The sequence below is a fragment of the Triticum aestivum genome, chromosome 5B, assembly GCF_018294505.1.
Source record: "Triticum aestivum cultivar Chinese Spring chromosome 5B, IWGSC CS RefSeq v2.1, whole genome shotgun sequence".
NCBI classification, from domain to species: domain Eukaryota; kingdom Viridiplantae; phylum Streptophyta; class Magnoliopsida; order Poales; family Poaceae; genus Triticum; species Triticum aestivum.
Genome location: NC_057807.1, coordinates 376,279,123 through 376,288,126, shown reverse-complemented (window position 1 = coordinate 376,288,126; position 9,004 = coordinate 376,279,123).

The following is a 9,004-nucleotide window of genomic DNA, read 5'->3' as shown; positions in this document are numbered from 1 at the left end:
CTTTCACCCCATATTTTTACCTTTAATGGCAACAATACAATACATGCCTCGCTACCCCTACTATGTCACTCGGTGAGGACTCCACAAGATTGAACCCAAAACTAGTCACCTCTCCCATTGCAATAAGAACCAATCTAGTTGGGCAAACCAAACCAATAATTCAAAGAGAAATACAATGATATCAAATCATGCATATAATAATCCAAAGAAGATTCAAATAATATTAATAGATAATCTGATCATAAATCCACAATTTGTCGGATCTCGACAAACATACCGCAAAAGAATATTACATCGGATAGATCTCCAAGAACATGGAGGAGAACTTTGTATTGAAGATGAAAGAGAGAGAATAAGCCATCGAGCTACTAGCTATGGACCCGTAGGTCTGAGGTAAACTACTCATGCTTCATCGGAAGGGCAATAGAGTTGATGTAGATGCCCTCCATGATCGAATCCCCCTCCGGCAGGGTACGAGAAAAGGCCTCCAGATGGGATCTCATGAGATCATAGACTTGCAGCGCTGGAAAAGTGTTTTCGTGGATGCTTCTAGGGTTTTGGAAATATTTTTGAATTTATAGGCCAAGGTAGGAGGTCAGGGGGTCTCTGAGGCGCCCACTGAAGGAAATATGCCCTAGAGGCAATAATAAAGTTATTATTTATTTCCTTATTTCATGATAAATGTTTATTATTCATGCTAGAATTGTATTAACCGGAAACATAATACATGTGTGAATACATAGACAAACATAGTTTCACTAGTATGCCTCTACTTGACTAGCTCGTTAATCAAAGATGGTTAAGTTTCCTAACCATAGACATGAGTTGTCATTTGATTAATCGGATCACATCATTAGAAGAATGATGTGATTGACTTGACCCATTCCGTTAGCTTAGCACTTGATCGTTTAGTATGTTGCTATTGCTTTCTTCATGACTTATACATGTTCCTATGACTATGAGATTATGCAACTCCCGTTTACCAGAGAACACTTTGTGTTCTACCAAACGCCACAACATAACTGGGTGATTATAAAGGAGCTCTACAGGTGTCTCCGAAGGTACATGTTGAGTTGGTGTATTTCAAGATTAGGTTTTGTCACTCCGATTGTCGGAGAGGTATCTCTGGGCCCTCTCGATAATGCACATCACTATAAGCCTTGCAAGCAATGTGGCCAATGAGTTGGTTACGGAATGATGCATTATGTAACGAGTAAAGAGACTTGCCGGTAACGAGATTGAACTAGGTATTGAGATACCGACGATCGAATCTCGGGCAAGTAACATACCGATGACAAAGGGAACAACGTATGTTGTTATGCGGTTTGACTGATAAAGATCTTTGTAGGATATGTAGGAGCCAATATGAGCATCCAGGTTCCGCTATTGGTTATTGACCGGAAACAGTTCTACGTCATGTCTACATAGTTCTCGAACCCGTAGGGTCTGCACGCTTAACATTACGATGACAGTTTTCTTATGAGTTTATAAGTTTTGATGTACCAAAGGTTGTTTGGAGTCCCGGATGTGATCACGGACATGATGAGGAGTCTCGAAATGGTCGAGACATAAAGATTGATATATTGGACGACTATATTCGGACACCGGAAGTGTTCCGGGTGATTTCGGAGAAAACCGGAGTGCCGGAGGGGTTACCGGAAGCCCCCGGGGAAGTATTGGGCCTTAGTGGGCCTGAGGGAAGAGAGAGGGCAGCAGCCCAGGAGGTGGCGCGCCCCCTCCCATGAGGAGTCCGAATTGGACTAGCGGAGGGGGGCGCGACCCCTCTTTCCCTCTCCCTCTCCCTCTCTTTCCTTCCCCCCTTCCTCCTTCCTAGTTGGACTAGGAAAGGGGAGTCCTACTCCCACTAGGAGGAGGACTCCCCCCTCCTTGGTGCGCCCCTAGGGCCGGCCGGCCTCCCCCCTTGCTCCTTTATATACGGGGGCAGGGGGCACCTCTAGACACACAAGTTGATCTTTGTGATCGTTCCTTAGCCGTGTGCGGTGCCCCCCTCCATCATATTCCACCTCGGTCATATTGTAGCGGTGCTTAGGCGAAGCCCTGTGTCGGTAGAACATCATCATCGTCACCATGCCGTCGTGCTGACGGAACTCATCCCCGACACCTGCTGGATCGGAGTCCGAGGATTGTCATCGAGCTGAACGTGTGCTGAACTCGGAGGTGCCGTACATTCGGTACTTGGATCGGTCGGATCGTGAAGACGTACGACTACATGAACCGTGTTGTCATAACGCTTCTGCTTTTGGTCTACGAGGGTACGTGCACAACACTCTCCCCTCTCGTTGCTATACATCACCATGATCTTGCGTGTGAGTAGGATTTTTTTTGAAATTACTACGTTCCCCAACAGTGGTATCAGAGCCTAGGTTTTATGCGTAGATGTTATGCACGAGTAGAACACAAGTGAGTTGTGGGCGATACAAGTCATACTTCTTACCAGCATGTCATACTTTGGTTCAGCGGTATTGTTGGATGAAGTGGCCCGGACCGACATTACGCGTACGCTTACGCGAGACTAGTTTTACTGTCGTGCTTTGCACACAGGTGACTAGCGGGTGTCTGTTTCTCCAACTTTAGTTGAACCAAGTGTGGCTACGCCCGGTCCTTGCGAAGGTTAAAACAGCACTAACTTGATGAACTATCGTTGTGGTTTTGATGCGTAGGTAAGAATGGTTCTTGCTCAGCCCATAGCAGCCACGTAAAATTTGCAACAACAAAGTAGAGGACGTCTAACTTGTTTTTGCAGGGCACGTTGTGATGTGATATGGTCAAGACGTGATGCTATATTTTATTGTATGAGATGATCATGTTTTGTAACCAAAGTTATCGGCAACTGGCAGGAGCCATATGGTTGTCGCTTTATTGTATGAAATGCAAACCCCTGTAATTGCTTTACTTTATCACTAAGCGGTAGCGATAGTCGTAGAAGCAATAGATGGCGTAACGATAACGATGCTACTATGGAGATCAAGGTGTCGCGCCGGTGACGATGGTGATCACGACAGTGCTTCGGAGATGGAGATCACAAGCACAAGATGATGATGGCCATATCATATCACTTATATTGATTGCATGTGATGTTTATCCTTTATGCATCTTATCTTGCTTTGATTGACGGTAGCATTTTAAGATGATCTCTCACTAAATTATCAAGAAGTGTTCTCCCTGAGTATGCACCGTTGCGAAAGTTCTTCGTGCTGAGACACCATGTGATGATCGGGTGTGATAGGCTCTACGTTCAAATACAACGGGTGCAAAACAGTTGCACACGCGGAATACTCAGGTTAAACTTGACGAGCCTAGCATATACAGATATGGCCTCGGAACACGGAGACCGAAAGGTCGAACGTGAATCATATAGTAGATATGATCAACATAGTGATGTTCACCATTGAAAACTACTCCATCTCACGTGATGATCGGACATGGTTTAGTTGATTTGGATCACGTGATCACTTAGATGACTAGAGAGATGTCTGTCTAAGTGGGAGTTCTTAAGTAATATGATTAATTGAACTTAAATTTATCATGAACTTAGTCCTGGTAGTATTTTGCAAATTATGTTGTAGATCAATAGCTTGCGTTGTTGCTTTCATATGTTTATTTTGATATGTTCCTAGAGAAAATTGTGTTGAAAGATGTTAGTAGCAATGATGCGGATTGGATCCATGATCTGAGGTTTATCCTCATTGCTGCACAGAAGAATTATGTCCTTAATGCACCGCTAGGTGACAGACCTATTGCAGGAGCAGATGCAGACGTTATGAACGTTTGGCTAGCTCAATATGATGACTACTGGATAGTTTAGTGCACCATGCTTAACGGCTTAGAATCGGGACTTCAAAGACGTTTTGAACATCATGGACCATATGAGATGTTCCAGGAGTTGAAGTTAATATTTCAAGCAAATACCCAAGTTGAGAGATATGAAGTCTCCAACAAGTTCTATAGCTAAAAGATGGAGGAGAATCGCTCAACTAGTGAGCATGTGCTTAGATTGTCTGGGTACTACAATCGCTTGAATCAAGTGGGAGTTAATCTTCCAGATAAGATAGTGATTGACAGAGTTCTCTAGTCACCATCACCAAGTTAGTAGAACTTTGTGATGAACTATAGTATGCAAGGGATGACGAAAACGATTCCCGAGCTCTTCGTGATGTTGAAATCGATGAAGGTAGAAATCAAGAAAGAGCATCAAGTGTTGATGGTTGACAAGATCACTAGTTTCAAGAAAAGGGCAAAGTGAAGAAGGGGAACTTCAAGAAGAACAGCAAGCAAGTTGCTGCTCAAGTGAAGAAGCCCAAGTCTGAACCAAAGCCTGAAACTGAGTGCTTACACTACAAAGGAAATGGTCACTGGAAACGGAAATACCCTGAATATTTGGTGGATAAGAAGGATGGCAGAGTGAACAAGGGTATATTTGATATACATGTTATTGATGTGTACCTTACTAGTGTTTATAGTAGCCCCTGAGTATTTGATACTTGTTCGGTTGCTAAAAATTAATGACTCGAAACAGGAGTTACAGAATAAACAGAGACTAGTTGAGGGTGAAGTGACGATGTGTATTGGAAGTGGTTCCAAGATTGATATGATCATCATCGCACACTCCCTATACTTTCGGGATTAGTGTTAAACCTAAATAAATGTTATTTGGCGTTTGCGTTGAACATGAATATGATTTGATCATGTTTATTGCGATACGGTTATTCATTTAAAGTCAAAGAATAATTGTTGTTCTATTTACATGAATAAAACCTTCGATGGTCATACACCCAATGAAAATAGTTTGTTGGATCTCGATCGTAGTGATACACATATTCATAATATTGATGCCAAAAGATGCAAAGTTAATAATGATAGTGCAACTTATTTGTGGCACTGCCGTTTGGGTCATATCGGTGTAAAGCGCATGAAGAAACTCCATAAAGATAGATTTTCGGAATCACTTGGTTATGAATCATTTGATGCTTGTGAACCGTGCCTTTTGGGCAAGATGACTAAAACTCCGTTCTCCAGAACAATGGAATGAGCTACTGACTTATTGGAAATAATACATACCGATGTATGCGATCCGATGAGTGTTAAGGCTCGCGGCGTGTATCGTTATTTTCTGACCTTCACAGATGATTTGAGCAGATATGGGTATATCTACTTGATGAAACATAAGTCTGAAACATTTGAAAAGTTCAAAGAATTTCAGAGTGAAGTGGAAAATCATCGTAACAAGAAAAATAAAGTTTCTACGATCTGATCGTGGAGACGAATATTTGAGTTATGAGTTTGGTCTTCATTTGAAACAATGTGAAATAGTTTCGCAACTCACGCCACCTGGAACAGCACAATGTAATGGTGTGTCCGAACGTCGTAATCGTACTTTACTAGATATGGTGCGATCTATGATGTCTCTTATCGGTTTACCATTGTCGTTTTGGGGTTATGCATTAGAGACAGCTGCATTCACAATTAATAGGGCATCATCTAAATCCATTGAGACGACATCGTATGAACTATGGTTTAGCAGTAAATCTAAGCTGTCATTTCTTAAAGTTTGGAGTTGCGATGCTTATATGAAAAAGGTTTTCAACCTGATAAGCTCGAACCCAAATCGGAGAAGTGCGTCTTCATAGAATACCCAAAGGTAACTATTGGGTACACCTTCTATCACAGATCCAAAAGCAAGTTATTCGTTGCTAAGATGGATCCTTTCTAGAGAAGAAGTTTCTCTCGAAAGAAGTGAGTGGGAGGAAAGTAGAGCTTGATAAGGTAATTGTACCTTCTCCCGAATTGGAAAGTAGTTCATCACAGAAATCAGTTCCAGTGACCACTACACCAATTAGTGAGGAAGCTAATGATATTAATCATGAAACTTCAGATCAAGTTACTACCGAACCTCGTAGGTCAACCAGAATAAGATCCGCACCAGAGTGGTACGGTAATCCTATTTTGGAAGTCATGTAACTAGACCATGATGAACCTACGAACTATGAGGAAGCGATGATGAGCCCAGATTCCGCGAAATGGCTGGAGGCCATGAAATTTGAGATGGGATCCATGTATGAAAACAAAGTGTGGGCTTTGATTGACTTGCCCGATGATCGGCAAGCCATAGAAAATAAATGGATCTTCAAGAGGAAGACAGACACTGATAGTAGTGTTACTATCTACTAAGCTCGACATGTTACGAAAGGTTTTTCGACAAGTTTAAGGTGTTGAATACAATGAGATTTTCTCACTCGTATCGATGCTTAAGTCTGTCCGAATCATATTAGCAATTGCCACATTTTATGAAATCTGGCAAAAGGATGTCAAAACTGCATTCCTTAATGAATTTATTAAAGAAGAGTTGTATATGATGCAACCAGAAGGTTTTGTCAATCCTAAAGGTGCTAACAAAGTGTGCAAGCTCCAGCGATCCATTTATGGACTAGTGCAAGCCTCTCGGAGTTGGAATATACGCTTTGATGAGTTGATCAAAGCATATGGTTTTATACAGACTTTTTGAGAAGCCTGTATTTACAAGAAAGTAAGTGGGAGCTCTGTAGCATTTCTAATATTATATGTGGATGACATATTGTTGATTGGAAATGATATAAAAATTCTGGATAGCATGAAAGGATACTTGAATAAGAGTTTTTCAAAGCAAGACCTCGGTGAAGCTGCTTACACATTGAGCATCAAGATCTAAATAGATAGATCAAGACGCTTGATAAGATTTTTCAATGAGTACATACCTTGATAAATTTTTGAAATAGTTCAAAATGGAACAGTCAAAGAAGGAGTTCTTGCCTGTGATGCAAAGGTGTGAAGTTGAGTAAGACTCAAGACCCGACCATGGCAGAAAATAGAAAGAGAATGAAAAGTCATTCCCTATGCCTCAGTCATAGGTTCTATAAAGTATGCTATGCTGTGAACCAGACCTATTGTATACCTTGCTCTGAGTTTGACAAAGGAATACAATTTTGATCTAAGAGTAGATCACTGGACAGCGGTCAAGAATATCCTTAGTGAGGACTAAGGAGATGTTTCTCGATTATGGAGGTGATAAAAGAGCCTGTCGTAAAAATTTACAATGATGCAAGCTTTTACACCAATCCAGATGACTCTAAGTCTCAATCTGGATACATATTGAAAGTGGGAGCAATTAGCTAGAGTAGCTCTGTGCAGAGCATTGTGGACATAGAATATTTGCAAAATACATACGGCTCTGAATATGACAGGCCCGTTGACTAAACTTCTCTCAAAAGCAAAAGATGATCATACCTTAGTACTCTTTGGGTGTTAATCACATAGTGATGTGAACTAGATTATTGACTCTAGTAAACCCTTTGGGTGTTGATCACATGACAATGTGAACTATGGGTATTAATCACATACAGATGTGAATATTGGTGTTAAATCACATGGCGATGTGAACTAGATTATTGACTCTAGTGCAAGTGGGAGACTGAAGGAAATATGCCCTAGAGGCAATAATAAAGTTATTATTTATTTCCTTATTTCATGATAAATGCTTATTATTCATGCTAGAAGTGTATTAACCGGAAACATAATACATGTGTGAATACATAGACAAACATAGTGTCACTAGTATGCCTCTACTTGACTAGCTCGTCAATCAAAGATGGTTAAGTTTCCTAACCTTAGACATGAGTTGTCATTTGATTAATGGGATCACATCATTAGAAGAATTATGTGATTTACTTGACCCATTCTGTTAGCTTAACACTTGATCGTTTAGTATGGTGCTATTGCTTTCTTCATGACTTATACATGTTCCTATGACTATGAGATTATGCAACTCCCGTTTACCGGAGGAACACTTTGTGTGCTACCAAACGTCACAACATAACTGGGTGATTATAAAGGAGCTCTACAGGTGTCTCCGAAGGTACATGTTGAGTTGGCGTATTTTGAGATTAGGTTTTGTCACTCTGATTGTCGGAGAGGTATCTCTGGGCCCTCTCGGTAATGAACATCACTATAAGCTTTGCAAGCAATGTGACCAATGAGTTGGTTACGGAATGATGCATTACGTAACGAGTAAAGAGACTTGCCGATAACGAGATTGAACTAGGTATTGAGATACCGACGATCGAATCTCGGGCAAGTAACATACCGATGACAAAGGGAACAACGTATGTTGTTATGCGGTTTGACCGATAAAGATCTTTGTAGGATATGTAGGATCCAATATGAGCATCCAGGTTTCGCTATTGGTTATTGACCGAAAATAGTTCTAGGTCATGTCTACATAATTCTCGAACCCGTAGGGTCCGCACGCTTAACGTTACGATGACAATTTTATTATGAGTTTATAAGTTTTGATGTACCGAAGGTTGTTCGGAGTCCCTGATGTGATCAAGGACATGACGAGGAGTGTCAAAATGGTCGAGACATAAAGATTGATATATTGGACGACTATATTCGGACACCGGAAGTGTTCCGGGTGATTTCGGAGAAAACCGGAGTGCCGAAGGGGTTACCGGAACCCCCCGGGAAAGTATTGGGCCTTAGTGGGCCTGAGGGAAGAGAGAGGGCAGCATCCCAAGAGGTGGCGCGCCCCCTCCCATTAGGAGTCTGAATTGGACTAGGGGGGGCCTCTTTCCCTCTCCCTCTTCCTCTCTTTCCTTCCCCCCTTCCCCCCTTCCTCCTTCCTAGTTGGACTAGGAAAGGGGAGTCCTACTCCCACTAGGAGGAGGACTCCCCCCTCCTTGGCGCGCCCCTAGGGCCGGCCGGCCTCCCCCTTGCTCCTTTATATACGGGGGCAGGGGGCACCTCTAGACACACAAGTTGATCTTCATGGTCGTTCCTTAGCCGTGTGCGGTGCCCCCCTCCACCATATTCCACCTCGGTCATATCGTAGCGGTGCTTAGGCGAAGCCCTGCGTCGGTAGAATATCGTCATCGTCACCACGCCGTCGTGCTGACGGAACTCATCCCCGACACCCTACTGGATCGGAGTCCGGGGATCGTCATCGAGCTGA